The sequence below is a fragment of the Drosophila kikkawai genome, unplaced genomic scaffold (assembly GCF_030179895.1).
Source record: "Drosophila kikkawai strain 14028-0561.14 unplaced genomic scaffold, DkikHiC1v2 scaffold_131, whole genome shotgun sequence".
Classification (NCBI taxonomy): Eukaryota; Metazoa; Arthropoda; class Insecta; order Diptera; family Drosophilidae; genus Drosophila; species Drosophila kikkawai.
Window position 1 is genome coordinate 58,571 of NW_027222462.1, and position 14,383 is coordinate 72,953.

The following is a 14,383-nucleotide window of genomic DNA, read 5'->3' on the forward strand; positions in this document are numbered from 1 at the left end:
GACGTACGGACGGACCCTAAAGAGTAGGTATAAGAGAGGAACACTCGCGTTGTGGGTGGCTGAGGTGTCGTTCGCCCCCACGTCTTTACCCTCCCTGCCGTGGTAAACTCCGATAATTAAGTGTTACCCCTTGACTAAGTTCATCTTTTCGATCTTAGCTCATTCTAAAGTCATTCGACATCCACTTGCTGTATTAACATAGACCAAAGATATACGTTTTTACTCCATTATTATTTCGTTAAACTTCAGGATAATTCATAATTCTGTCTCTTATAATTATTAATCATTTTCTTAATTTATCTAATCCCTAGATATTTATCTCTACGTTAATTGAAATTTATGTAAACAAACGCGTAATTATGCGGCCCGTTTAAATTATACATACGATCGATATATATATATACAGAATAAATCAAATATGCGGCCTTGGTGCCAATTTACTTTCGATATACTGACTTACGCTCAGATCCTCCGCTGCTGGTTCGTTGGGCCCATCGAAGTTGCAGGTGCTGATGGCTGTTAGTTGGAAAGTTCAGAAACGATATTTAAATGGGACGCTCGCGTTCGCATTCACATATTACGCTAAATGGCAGAAAAGCAACAACAATATCAGTTTCTTTCTATCTAACGTTACGCATTACTCTAAATTTAATCGATCTCAAAACTTCTTTACATCCTTCGGGTTACTGGAACCATCTAGCGGGAGCGAGCTGCTCGCCGCGACGCGCCTCCAACTTCTTCGACAGGTCACATGCCTGCCGCTCAAGCGAGCTCTCTATCCGGCTGCGCCTGCTCCTGCCTAGTCTCCGCTCAGCTACCTTAGCTGCACCTCCACTGTTCCTACTGGCATATGCTCGAAAAGGTAATGCTTAGCCGCTGTCCATACAGCCGAAGTTGGGGCTGCACGAGGCCGGTTACATTACTCCGAGAACTCAGACACAGGCCGCCTCTGGTCTGACTCTTGGAGATTTCTCGCTCCCGGTTTAGTGCGGTCGCACTCGGATCGCTATAGCTCCTTGGCAGCCGACGTGGCAAAGCAGAGGTACCCAAAAAGGAGGGCGCGTAGCACGTGCTGCGTTGGCCGCACGTCGACGTCTCTGCCGCTGTAGGGCCTCCGAAAAGTTAGGTTATGGCCGCTCGTGTCGCACAGCGTTGGGCAGCACGTCGACGTCGCTGCCGCCGTAGGGCTTCCAAAGAGTAAGGTTATGGCCGCTCGGTTGCACCGCGCCGCCTTGTTCGCTGATCGCCAACTTTTGCCGCGTGTGGCTGCCACGCCGGCGATACGCCACGCCTAGCGAAGGACGTAAGAGCCGTCGCCTAGCGCCAAACTAGCCCTGCACAACAAAAGGGTTAACTATACTATAAACTCTGCCGTTCCGTGGTTAATATTTACCCGTTCTCACTCGTGCACAACACTTATTAAGTTTTGCCACTGGTCTCTTGCTGGCACCTTACTATCAATTCGATTGAAACTGTATAATCCACGTGCCGGAATTATTATAGTAAAAATGATCTACGATGCGTGTGCTTTGCTCTGGTTTTCAATTTCAAGTGAGCGAGCGTCACAAAATTTCTCTACACGCAGCGTGCCTTGCATAGCAAACGAGCCAAAAGCTACGGGACTTTTCCCAAATCCTCTCTCGCGCTCTCGATGCTCGCGAGCGAAGGACTGGAGGAAGGAAAAATAAGCAAAAAATCGTACGATTTCGCTGGCGCTTCGAATGCAGGTAGAAGAAAAACGGCATGTTCTGGAAGGCGCTACCCTACACTCTAGTCGCGGCTTATGCGTTTCGATGGGTCGGTTCTATCATTTAAACTTACGATTATACTTATTTATATTTTCTTATTTGTTTTCTCTGCCCTTACCCTCTGACCCCTATAGTGCTCCCCTAGGCAAATCCGCCGGCTTGTCGAACGCGGCGCTCCCCAAGAAAAATCCAGAACTCTGAATAACGGAGGTTTTCCTGTGCGCCACCTAGAGTGGCGGCGGGGGCGGGTGCTCCTCAGGGCAACTCCGAACCACCGGCCAATGTAGGTGCTCCTCTGCACAGATCGGTATTGCCGCCCGATGTGGGCGCTTCCCCGGACAACGGGCGCAGATAAAGCGGGCACCTAGCGAATGAAAGCGATCGATGTAAAAAGAAAACCCTCGAACGCTGATAAATTCTCTACCAACCTTGCAACTCCACTCGCACAGGTTTGCCGTAGCGGCCGTGGTGGCCGAGGCGACCGTGTCGGGAAAAGTGGAGTTTTCAGCCTTCCTAAAAGCTAAAATCAATTAGCACTCGCATATAATTTGCGCAACAAAGAAATAAATCACTTTTTCGAAATAAATTGTTGTATAAAAAAATCACTTTTCGAACTTTGATCCGCGTGCTTTTATTTAACCGCACTTTAAAAAATTGGCAGAAGAAATTTTTCCACGTCTGTCTGCCACGTCGGTTCAATAGAAAAGAAAAGCTCAAAACTCATGCGGCGTTGGCTTCGACCATTGCCGGTAATTTCCACCAGCTGAGAAATCCGCCATCTCGGCTTATAGCAAGCTTTTTCAACCAGATGATTTAAGCCCGACCTGGCATCACTCCCAAAGATATCACTTAGTATTTTTTTTTTGTTTTTAGTTAAACAATAATTACTGATACTAAATAGGGGTTACATCTGGCCAGTCTTAACTGGGTTTTACTACCAACTTTGAAGCATGCTTTTAGGCAGAACATAACTAAAATGTTCTTCAGGCGCCGCTACACATTTCAGATAATAATGCATATATCCACTTTAGAATTTATATTTAAATTAGTTCTTACAATGCTAATACATTTGCATACTCAATTGTAAATTTGTAAACAAAAAGTTCACAACTCAGATAAATTTGTAAACATACTCAATTGTAAATTTGTAAACAAAAAGTTCACAACTCAGATAATAATGTATATATCCACTTTAGAATTTATATTTAAATTAGTTCTTACAATGCTAATACATTTGCATACTCAATTGTAAATTTGTAAACAAAAAGTTCACATCTTAGCTAATAATGCATATATCCACGGCAGAATTTATATTTAAATTAGTTCTTACAATGCTAATACATTTGCATACTCAATTGTAAATTTGTAAACAAAAAGTTCACAACTCAGCTAATAATGCATGTATCCACGGCAGAATTTGTACTTATATTAGTTCTTACACGGCTTATACATTTGCATACTCAATTGTAAATTTGTAAACAAAAAGTTCACAACTCAGCTAATAATGCCTGAATCCACTTCAGAATTTATATTTATATTAGTTTTTACACGTCTAATACATTTGCATACTCAATTGTAAATTGGTAAACAAAAAGTTCACAACTCAGATAATAATGTATATATCCACTTTAGAATTTATATTTAAATTAGTTCTTACAATGCTAATACATTTGCATACTCAATTGTAAATTTGTAAACAAAAAGTTCACATCTTAGCTAATAATGCTTGTATCCACGGCAGAATTTGTACTTATATTAGTTTTTACACGGCTTATACATTTGCCTACTCAATTGTAAATGTGTAAATGAATCCTGAATCCACTTCAGAATTTATATTTATATAAGTTTTTACACGTCTAATACATTTGCATACTCAATATAAATTTGTAAACAAAAAGTTCACAACTCCGCTAATAATGTCTGTATCCACTTCAGAATTTGTATTTATAATGGTTTTACACGGCTAATACATTTGCATACTCAATTGTAAATTTGAAAACAAAAAGTTCACAACTCAGATAATAATGTATATATCCACTTTAGAATTTATATTTAAATTAGTTCTTACAATGCTAATACATTTGCATACTCAATTGTAAATTTGTAAACAAAAAGTTCACATCTTAGCTAATAATGCATATATCCACGGCAGAATTTATATTTAAATTAGTTCTTACAATGCTAATACATTTGCATACTCAATTGTAAATTTGTAAACAAAAAGTTCACAACTCAGCTAATAATGCATGTATCCACGGCAGAATTTGTACTTATATTAGTTCTTACACGGCTTATACATTTGCATACTCAATTGTAAATTTGTAAACAAAAAGTTCACAACTCAGCTAATAATGCCTGAATCCACTTCAGAATTTATATTTATATTAGTTTTTACACGTCTAATACATTTGCATACTCAATTGTAAATTGGTAAACAAAAAGTTCACAACTCAGATAATAATGTATACATGTTTCGAATGAGGATCGTCTCATTGTGTAGATTCAGGAGGGACTCTATAATTAAACCTTTGACGTAACAATCCTTATCCGCCTCAAAAACCCCCCCCACATCTCCCGCTAGAGCTAGGAATCAATGGGTCCCGCTCAGCTGATGGTTAAGGGTCGACAAGCCTGAATGTGGTTAACACTCGGAGGTATGATCGAGAACAACGATACCCTGTTTATGTTTTCCCTTTTCAACGGCGTAATTACACCACATAGATTTTTGGCGCCCAACGTGTGGGGCAAGTGCGTTGACGGTACATATATTTTGGCCCAGCAGGCAGGTGCGAAAAGCACTTCGATTTTCCGTGCAGTCGCTAATGCTAAAAGGCAGGTGCTTAAATGTTTGTTTTGTATAGGTACTAACCCCTGATTATTGAAAGTTGTAAATCAAGCTTTAGTAAGTTTTAAATAGACTATTGGAAAGCGATCCATTATTAGCGAGTGCTGATAGGCATCGACCGTAGAAATTTAATTCTGAAAAAGAAAATTCTTTGGAATAAAATAGCTTGCAACCAAATAACATCAACGTATGATCTAACGAGTGACAGAGTTGAAACGAAATCGTTTTTCGCTTTAGCCTTTGTAATTTGTGAGAACAGTATCGGGTTGTTACAACAGTCATAATCTGAAAGCTCTTTGTCTTTGATGAGATTTTTATTACCATTATGAAAGTAGTCAAGAAAACTGATTGATTTTGTTATACATCTTTGGAAATCGAGTTTTTGAGTATTCGGAAATTTTCGACCGAGATTACAGGTAGCTTGCTATCAGAATAATTAACAACTTGAGTAAAGTAAGAGAAAGTCTTGATCCAATGTGTTCTATTGTGTGATCATTGTTTGAAAACAAACTAGAGGTAAGCTACTGGAATACAATATAAATGCAATTGTGTTTTATTGTCCGTAGAAAACTGTACAGTAAAGTAGATAATGGAGGTCATGCACAAGAATTACATTTACTAATTGCAATAGCCCAATTTAAATAAATTCATAAAGCACAGAATTGGTAGAAAGCCCAGAATAATGCATCTTTTGTTTATGTCTCCCTGAAAACGCCATAAGAAAAAAAAAAAATTATTTAGTATGCCACTTGAACACAGCTTTGAGTCAGGAAAAACTCAACACCAAGCAGATTCGGCAGCAAATATCTGTCTTATTTGCGAAGAAATTATGCTAAACACACTACCTTGTGTTATAACGCAATGCAATCACATTTTTCATAAGCATTGTTTGGAAACACATGTACCCGTACATAAAGAGTGTCCTTGCTGCTTAAAAGCAGTACAGCCAAAAGATTGGAAAGTAGTTGTAGGTAGCCATTCACCGAATGCAAGGAGCGCGGTCAACAACCCTCCAAAAAGAGTCGTTGCAACAGGTTCTCGTCCATGTACTCGGTCGTTAGCACATCAACTAGAAGCAATTGCACAACCGGCACCAACGGAAGCCGAGGTTCTGGTCAGAGTTCACGACCAGTCAAATTTATCAAATTCAGAAAACCAACATCCACCAGGAAGTACGCCTACGAATCAAGGAGTTAGGGCAAGATCAGATCAAGGCGCCAACGCACCAGTTAGACGAGGTCGCCCTCCAATGCAAAAAAGACAGAATAATCCGCCAGTAGTCAATAGTGTACCGCGAGCGGAGATAGAATCTATCGTTCGAGAGACAGTAACTCGGGTTTTGTCATCCATGTCAGGAAGTGGTAGCCTTGCACCGCCACCCGGACAAGTAGCTGAACATGCAAGCCCAGGTACACTTCGAAGTTATAGGTCCGCAAATGGTATGCATATGCATACTCTTGGTCCACATAAAATCGCAGATGTTCTTCAGAAATGGGGAGTAAGGTTTGATGGAACAGTAGAAGGATTATCGGTAGAGGAATTTCTATACCGAGTGAAGATTTGGACAGTTGAACACTTTGACGGTGATCTAGAAATTATTAGCAGAAATATTCATCATCTTTTAATTGGTAAAGCTAGTAGTTGGTTCTGGAGATACCATAAAAGGGTTTAAACATTCAACTGGAGAGAATTTTGCGCTGCTTTTCGAGAACAATATCGTGAGAGCAGAACAGCAACAGAGTTACGTGAACAAATTCGCTCCCGGAAGCAAAAGCCAGGAGAATCGTTCGATACGTTTTATGAGAGTGTTTGTAAGCTCATGGATAGACTATCAGTGAGTTTTGCAGAAGACGAGCTAGTAGAGATGATACAAGGAAATCTACTGATCGACATGAAAGAGAGATTGTTATTTGAAAACATTTCATCTATTTCCGAGTTACGAAGGTTGGTTCATAAGCGAGAGAATTTTCTTAGGGAAGCAGGCCGAGTGCGGCCATCACAAACTAAGCCCGGACCATATCGCGTATACGCGGTGGAGGACAATCAACTCAGTGAGACTCAGGAATGTGAGGATGATAACGAAATTGCAGCAATTTTGTTGTGTTGGAATTGTGAGGCTCCCGGTCACATATGGGAAAATTGCTTGGCCGAGAGACGTATTTTTTGCTATGGTTGCGGAGCCCCGCAAATATATAAACCCAATTGCCAAAACTGCAAGCGAAAGGCGGAAAACCGGCAAGGGGGGGCATCCAATCCAGGAAGGGTGTCCCAGAAGTAGAAGATAGCTCAAGAACAGAGGTTGAAAAGGTTAAAATCTTAGAAAGTAAGTTAGATCAAAAGTCGAATCCTGAAGTTAATATATCATTTAAGCCCTATCATGAGAGGTTAAGAAACTATTATCTAGTAAGAGAACGAATTTTTGCTGGACTCGTGAAAAAAAGTAGACGAAATACCCTCAGGATGCGAAATTACTATCGTTCGTTAAAAAAGAAGAAAACTATGATTGTGTCAACTGTTTTTCAAAACAACATTGATCGTCGTAGTTATGCCAGCGTAGCATTCTTGGATTTTTCTGAACTAGGTTTGCTTGATACAGGGGCCAACATAAGTTGTATTGGTTCGTCCCTAGCGCTTACGGACTTTTCGAAGTATCCCAATTTTAAGTCAATTTTGTCTCAAGTCCGAACCGCTGACGCCAAGTCTCACCAAGTTCTAGGAAGTCTGAAAGTAAAAATGCAGTATCAAAATAAAGAGAAAGATGTAGAACTATTCATAATCCCGTCTATAGCCCAGAGGTTAATATTAGGTATAGATTTCTGGCGAGCTTTTGAATTAGCTCCTGGGATCATTAGTTCTATATTGAATGAGGAAATAGAAGAAAGAGAAGAGGAGGAAAAATACCCATTAACAGTAACAGAAAAACAGCAACTTGAGGCTGTTAAGGAGTTATTTCCGAATTTTGAAAAACAAGGATTAGGTGGCACTGCCCTGATTAAGCATAGTATCGACATAGGAGAAAATAAGCCTGTGAAACAGCGTTATTATCCGGTGAGCCCAGCTGTCGAAAAGCTTATGTATACGGAAATTGACCGCATGCTTAGCCTCGGAGTGATCGAACCTTCGCAAAGTGCGTGGAGTTCTCCAATGCGGCTGGTGGTAAAGCCAAACAAAGTTCGTTTATGCCTTGACGCACGGAAACTGAACGATGCTACAAAAAAAGATGCTTACCCACTGCAAAGCATCGACGGCATATTTGCTCGTTTGCCAAAAGCAAATATGATTTCGAAACTGGATCTTAAAGATGCCTATTGGCAAATCGAGTTGACAGAGGAAGCGAAACCATTGACTGCACTTACAGTTCCAGGTCGAGCGTTATATCAGTTTACGGTCATGCCTTTTGGCTTATGTAATGCTCCCTCGACGATGTCCCGGCTAATGGATGACTTAATTCCGCCAGATTTACGTCATTGCGTTTTCGGATATCTCGACGACCTATGCATTGTCTCAGAAGATTTTGCGTCACATTTAGCAGTTCTAGTGCGTATTGCAGATCAATTCAAAAAAGCTAACCTAACTCTAAACATAAAGAAAAGTCACTTTTGTGTTACTAAGGTGAATTATCTAGGGTATGTGATCGGAAGTGGTGGAATAGCCACTGACCCGGAAAAAATATCCTGTGTAATTAACTGGCCCACACCGAAAAATTTGAAACAAGTGAGAGGTTTTCTCGGTGTATGCGGTTGGTACAGGCGATTTATAAAAGACTTTGCAGAAATCACCTGTCCCATTACAGAAGTCTTAAAAACAAGAAAATGTTTTAAGTGGTCTCCGGAAGCCCAGGACGCCATGGAGAAATTGAAACAGTTGCTAACGTCAGCGCCTGTGTTACAAAATGCGGATTTTTCCCGTAAATTTTTTGTACACTGTGATGCTAGTGATTACGGCATTGGTGCTGTGTTGGTACAAGTATCTGATAGCGGAGAGGAAAGACCATTGGCATTTATGTCCAAAAAACTCTCGAAATCGCAACGAAACTACAGTGTTACGGAACGCGAATGTCTGGCAGTGATATTACCGATCGAAAAATTCCGGTGCTATTTAGAATTACAGCCATTTGAAGTAGTGACAGATCACTCAAGCCTTCTCTAGCTTATGCGACAGCAGAATGTATCTGGCAGATTAGCCCGTTGGATTTTTAGATTGCAAGCTTTTAAGTTCACAATTTCACATCGTAAAGGGAAAGATCATATTGTTCCTGATGCGTTATCTCGAATTTGTGACCCAGAAATCGATAGTGTTGAATGGATAGGTCCCGAAATTGATTTAGAATCGTCATCTTTCCTTGACCCTGATTACATCCAGCTCAAGGAAACAATAGAAGCAAATAGAGAAAAGTTCCCGGATCTGCGAACGGCAGACCGATTTGTGTATATACGCACCGAACACCCCTCCGGAAATGCAGTCCAGGACTCGGACTGTTGGAAGCTGTGGGTGCCGGAGGCAATACGAGTAGAGGCGATCCGCCAAGCGCATGACTGCGTTATATCTGCGCACGGGGGAATGCAGAAAACCATTGAACGTTTGCGAAGACACTTGTTTTGGCCAGGTTTGTCCAAACAAGTTCGAGAATACGTTCGTGAGTGCGATGTTTGCAAAGAAACTAAAGCCCCGAACACAACATTACGGCCTCCCATGGGTCAACAAAGTGTTTCGTGCAGGCCGTTTCAAAAACTGTATGTTGACATATTAGGTCCCTACCCACGAAGCAAGAAAGGTCACATAGGGTTACTTATTGTCCTTGATCACTTCAGTCGTTACCATTGGATGTGTCCACTAAAAAAATTTACGTCTTCCGCGATCTTAGATTTTCTGCGAAATCGAATTTTTGCTGAATTTGGAACACCCGAGATCGTCGTAAGCGACAATGGATCTCAATTCAAGTCTAATGAGTTTGAAGCCTTTTTAACAAAGTTTGGAATCAAGCACACGCTTACCGCGTTATATTCTCCTCAGAGCAACGAGGCGGAGAGGGTAAATCGCTCCTTATTGGCTGCGATACGATCCTATCTGCGAGCAGATCAAACCGAGTGGGATTCTAATTTAACTAGCATTTCCTCGGCGTTGCGATCCTCGCTGCACCAAGCCCTTGGCTGCTCACCTTACAAGGCATTGTTTGGTTTCAATATGGTAAATCATGGAAGTGATTATAAGTTGTTGAAAAAGCTATCTCTCTTGGAAGAATCTCCGCTTTTGAATTGTCAGAATAAACTTCATTGGTTACGAGATGAGATAAAGCAAAATAGCCGCACGGCTTATGAGCGTAATGCGACGCAATACAACTTGCGATCCAGACCAGTCTCGTACAAAGAAGGCCAAGAGGTGTTTAAACGCAACTTTTACCTGAGTAATTTCTCTAAGAATTTCAATAAGAAATTAGGGCCGCAGTTTTCAAAATGTCGGGTGAAGAAAAAAATAGGAACAGCTTATTACTTGCTAGAAACATTGCAAGGCAAAGAAATCGGTACATATCACGCCAAGGATCTTCGAAGCTAATTCCAGCTAATCGTGCCTCGGAGCCTCGTTAGATTATCTGGTGGTGTAATGGACCCATATAAAAACTTTTTAGTATTTTTTTTTTTAATTAAAATGATACGCACCTAAAAATAGTAGCGATAATTAGTATCGCCCCCTTATCTGGCAACGTCTTAAAAATGACAGTTGAAACCACCAGCTGGTGAATACCGAAGTGCAAATCGGTGAAGGGTTCTTCGGGTCTCCAGCTTCTGGCTTCGATCTTTTCTATTGGAGTCGTCAAGCTGAGAAGTTGGTCCCGAACCCAGCAGGGAAAATATACAAGCGAGCATATGCACATGTGCTCCGGACCCTAATCCCACTGCTATTTCGGCATCAGTTGAAAAAGGCCATCAACAAACGCCAATCTACCGGCTGCCAAAGATTGCCGTGTCGGCAAGGTAAATATTTTTTATAAAAAAATGTCCAAGCCGATCGACATATAATAATATTTTCTTTGCACGTGTAGGTCACGCTTATTTTCTTCGACTACACGGCGAGAAATCGCTAGGTCGATTGAGCAGAAAGAAATACAAGAAAAGGAAGCACTGGGTAAATATTTCTAAAAATATTCCTGGGCTCGTTTGCACAACATTAATTATTTTAATTCCTGTAGCTAAACGAGGCAGCAGAGCAGATTGGTTACGCTATTCCGCTCTGGCCAAAAAAGGCGGCTGGAGCAGCTATCTCTGCTGGGGAAAATTTATTTGGAGTTCGCAGCAGCTTGGACACAAAAGTGTGTGAGGGTGAAAGTTATTTTATGTTAACATATTTAACAGTTTCATATTATACATTCGCGGTCCATACCAATAAAATTGGACGCGACTGTAAACTGCAATTAAAAGCTCATTATCTAGAGCTTAGCATAGATAAAGCTCCTTATCTATGCAATATATATCGATGCTCATAGATAGCAGCTGATCCATGCATCTAGCTGACAACTCTAATTAGCTGTCATCTAGCTGTCATGCACTTGTCATGCACCTGTCAAATCGAGCTTAATTTTTCCACCCGCGTTTCCGTTTTGGCCCTTCTCTCATTCTCTTGAGATCTGTGTCCAGCGAAACATCGTGATTACTATATCACATAAAAATATATATATATATAAAACGGCACGTGCAGGAAAATTCCTTCCAACCTCGCCGAATTTCTAAGTGTGCTTTTTTCACACAAAGGCATTGGAATTTAAAATAAAGGAGATCTTCTGGAAACCAATATTTTTGTGTTTTTGTGTTCCGAAATACTCCGGGTAAGCATTTTGTGAAAAAGTGAGGTTCGAACCGAAAATTAACTTTAGTTTTCTAGCCGGATTATCCGAGCCATCCCGCTCCCGATCGGGCAGCGAAATCTTTGTTTATTGAGAGCCAGTAAAACCCCACTTAAGTGGCGGCGGCAGCGATCAACGTTTTCCGCCCCGTTCCTCCTTCTGGCGGCCACGGCCGCTGGCCCCCCCCTACTCCCGTTTACATATATATTTGGAGGCTAAAGGAGACATTAAGACACCAAGAAGGAGGTCGTTCTTTTTTTGTGGATCTACCCCTCAGCTTTCCACCAGCTATATCGGCAGGCCCCCAAAAAGGGCGCTGCGCCATCCATTTCTGTGCACTTAATCAACTGCAGGATCATTTGTATCGCCTGCGTTACATTATTTTGTTAATTTTAGTTTATATTTCTTTTAAAGAGAATTTGTACTTATATCTGAATTTGTTTTCATGTGCTGCTGACGAGTTTGGTTTTTCATATATGACTTTAATTTCCACATTTATCAGCAAAGGTCACCGTGAGGTCAACGGGCCCGTCGACATCGAGGGACTGGGTCGTAAGTACGGCATAGCCGATATAAACAATTTATGAGAAGCCAAGACCAGCACACAGGTTCTTCAGATCCCTCTGAATAGCGATTTTTTTTCTTCTTTCTTTGTTAAATATTAGGATATAAGTATGAAATCGACTCCCTTTGAATTTTTATATACAATATTAGAATTAATTGCACATTATATTTTGAGCATAAACTTTATGAAATTATAACGAAATTGAAATCATGAATTATTAGAGTTTTTATTTAGGCACCTTAAGGGTCAACACCTCAGAGGAATTCAATTCGCTAGGAGATAAATAACACCTCAATTCTCTTACAAAATTAGTTCAAGTCGTAATTCCAAGTTTTTCGGGTTTCCGTATTTTCTCCCGATACTCTGTCTACATTTAATTCGAGTAATGGGAATGTCCCAAGAGGAACAAGAACCACGCCATTTTCCCTGAGCACGGCCGGACCCCTTTTCGTAGACAGAGCGTTCCTCGAAGGACATATACCGTCCGTTACAGAATTTGGCGCCCAACGTGGGGCACGATCAGGTTTTTTAATAAAACCATATGGAAAATTTAAATATGTACATAGCTTAATGTATTTAGGTTCCAGTACCCTGCTTTCCAAAATACTTCCCTAAAATCCCCTCCGTTAACCTAAATCCATCCAAACATTTTTAGTAAATTCCGAAACAATTGCAGTCTATAAATCTAGGAATTGTCATTAAATTAAAATGTCAACCAGAAATATAAACTGTAAGAAATGACATATTTATATTTAAATTTGAATCTGGTTGGAATGTAGCGTTTGTCATCGAGCAGACAGCACACCACCAAGAAACAGTTTAATAGCGTGTTTAATCTGCGTAAAATTGAGAAGTTCATGCTAGATTACATTGTAGGGCATGATCCTCTTTTACTATGATTAAAATTCCCTTTAATTTTGTATAAAAATCAGATTTGCGACATGAACAAAACAGAAGAAAAACAGAAGAAATATAGAATACTCTGAGGTGAAGATACTTAAGGATAAGTCCTAATTCAATCATATATAAAAAAAATATACATATACATTTCATATACATACCTTTATTCGATTTAATTCTACAAAAAAAATATAACTCAGTAAGAAAACTACCTTCTTCTTCTCTTTAAACAAATATTTATAAAATAAATAAAACATAGTTAAATTGATAAATATTCTAAATAAGATCCGAAAGCCACATTCTAAATATGTCTGTAAGGCGTAGCAATGAAAACCTTGCAGCCATACCACCTGCCGGTGAAGGTTTCTTTTGTACAATTTGTAATGTAGTCACTGAGGGCGAAATACTTACCACACCTTGTAGACATCAATTTCATAGAGAGTGTCTGTTAACTTGGTTAGACAGCAATGAGACTTGTCCTTTGTGCCGACAGCACCTAACTCGATCAGATATAAATCCAGAATCGGTGGAAGCAAGAGCTCAGGCTTTGCAGGTACCAAGCGCAGCAACAGCAGGCAGTTCAAGATCTGGAGCAATACCCAGAACTCGACCCGCCACTAGGAAAAGTGCGAGAAACGTACAAAACCCTTCTAATTTACCAAGGCCACAACAGAATACGCCAAACCGCGAATCAGTGCGTCAGGGTGTAGCAGCAATTCCCCAAAACATAACGGAAGAGCGTGTTCAACAAATTATAGCTAGCTCAGTAGATCACCTTAGGGCAAGCTTAATTGGAGCACTTACATGTCAGATTAGTGCATCTCTAGCTAATATAAATCTGGCATCACACGGGCGAGATGCTCGTGCCGAGCCCCAGCTAGAATGGGAACATGAAATACCCAGCTCATTGCCTCGTTTAAGTAACTTTAGGGATGCCCAAAGAAACGATTACTCAGTTGAAAGACCGGATAGAGTTTCTGGTGTCATTTCCAATTGGCATTTGAAATTCAGTGGCTCAAACAACGATATTCCGATCGAAGATTTCATTTACAGAGTTAACTGTTTAACAACGCAGTGCCTCAATGGAAACTTTGATTTACTATTTCAGTTTGCAAACCTTTTATTTTCGGGTCCAGCACTAACGTTCTATTGGCGAGTGCATCGGAACTCAGATGTGATGACTTGGTTCAGTTTGTGTGACCGACTGAAAGATAGGTACCAAGATAAACGAACTGATAGGGACATCAAAGTTGCCTTACGTAGGCGAAAGCAAGGTAATAATGAGTCATTTGACGAGTTTTTAGATGCGATGCTTACCATTGCGGATGCCTTAAGAGAACCTTTAACAGACTCGGAAATAACCAGTTTCCAGTTACAAATATACGTACCAATCCCAGAAATGTCGTTAATATTGTACAGTTTGAGGAAGAAGTTGTAGAAAATCTGGAGGATGAATCGCCCCAAGAGATATGTGCCGTTCGTACTTC

The 14,383-nt window shown here is 40.5% G+C and overlaps 1 long non-coding RNA gene across 1 annotated transcript; it reads right to left on the reverse strand.

The window, feature by feature from the left end:
- Positions 1 to 613: 613 nt before the first annotated feature.
- LOC121503121 (uncharacterized) lies at positions 614 to 1,592 on the reverse strand. The gene is made up of 2 exons (XR_005991298.2): positions 1,394 to 1,592; positions 614 to 1,334 (listed from the first exon to the last, which is right to left on the reverse strand). It is a non-coding gene; the product is annotated as an uncharacterized lncRNA (long non-coding RNA).
- Positions 1,593 to 14,383: the final 12,791 nt, after the last annotated feature.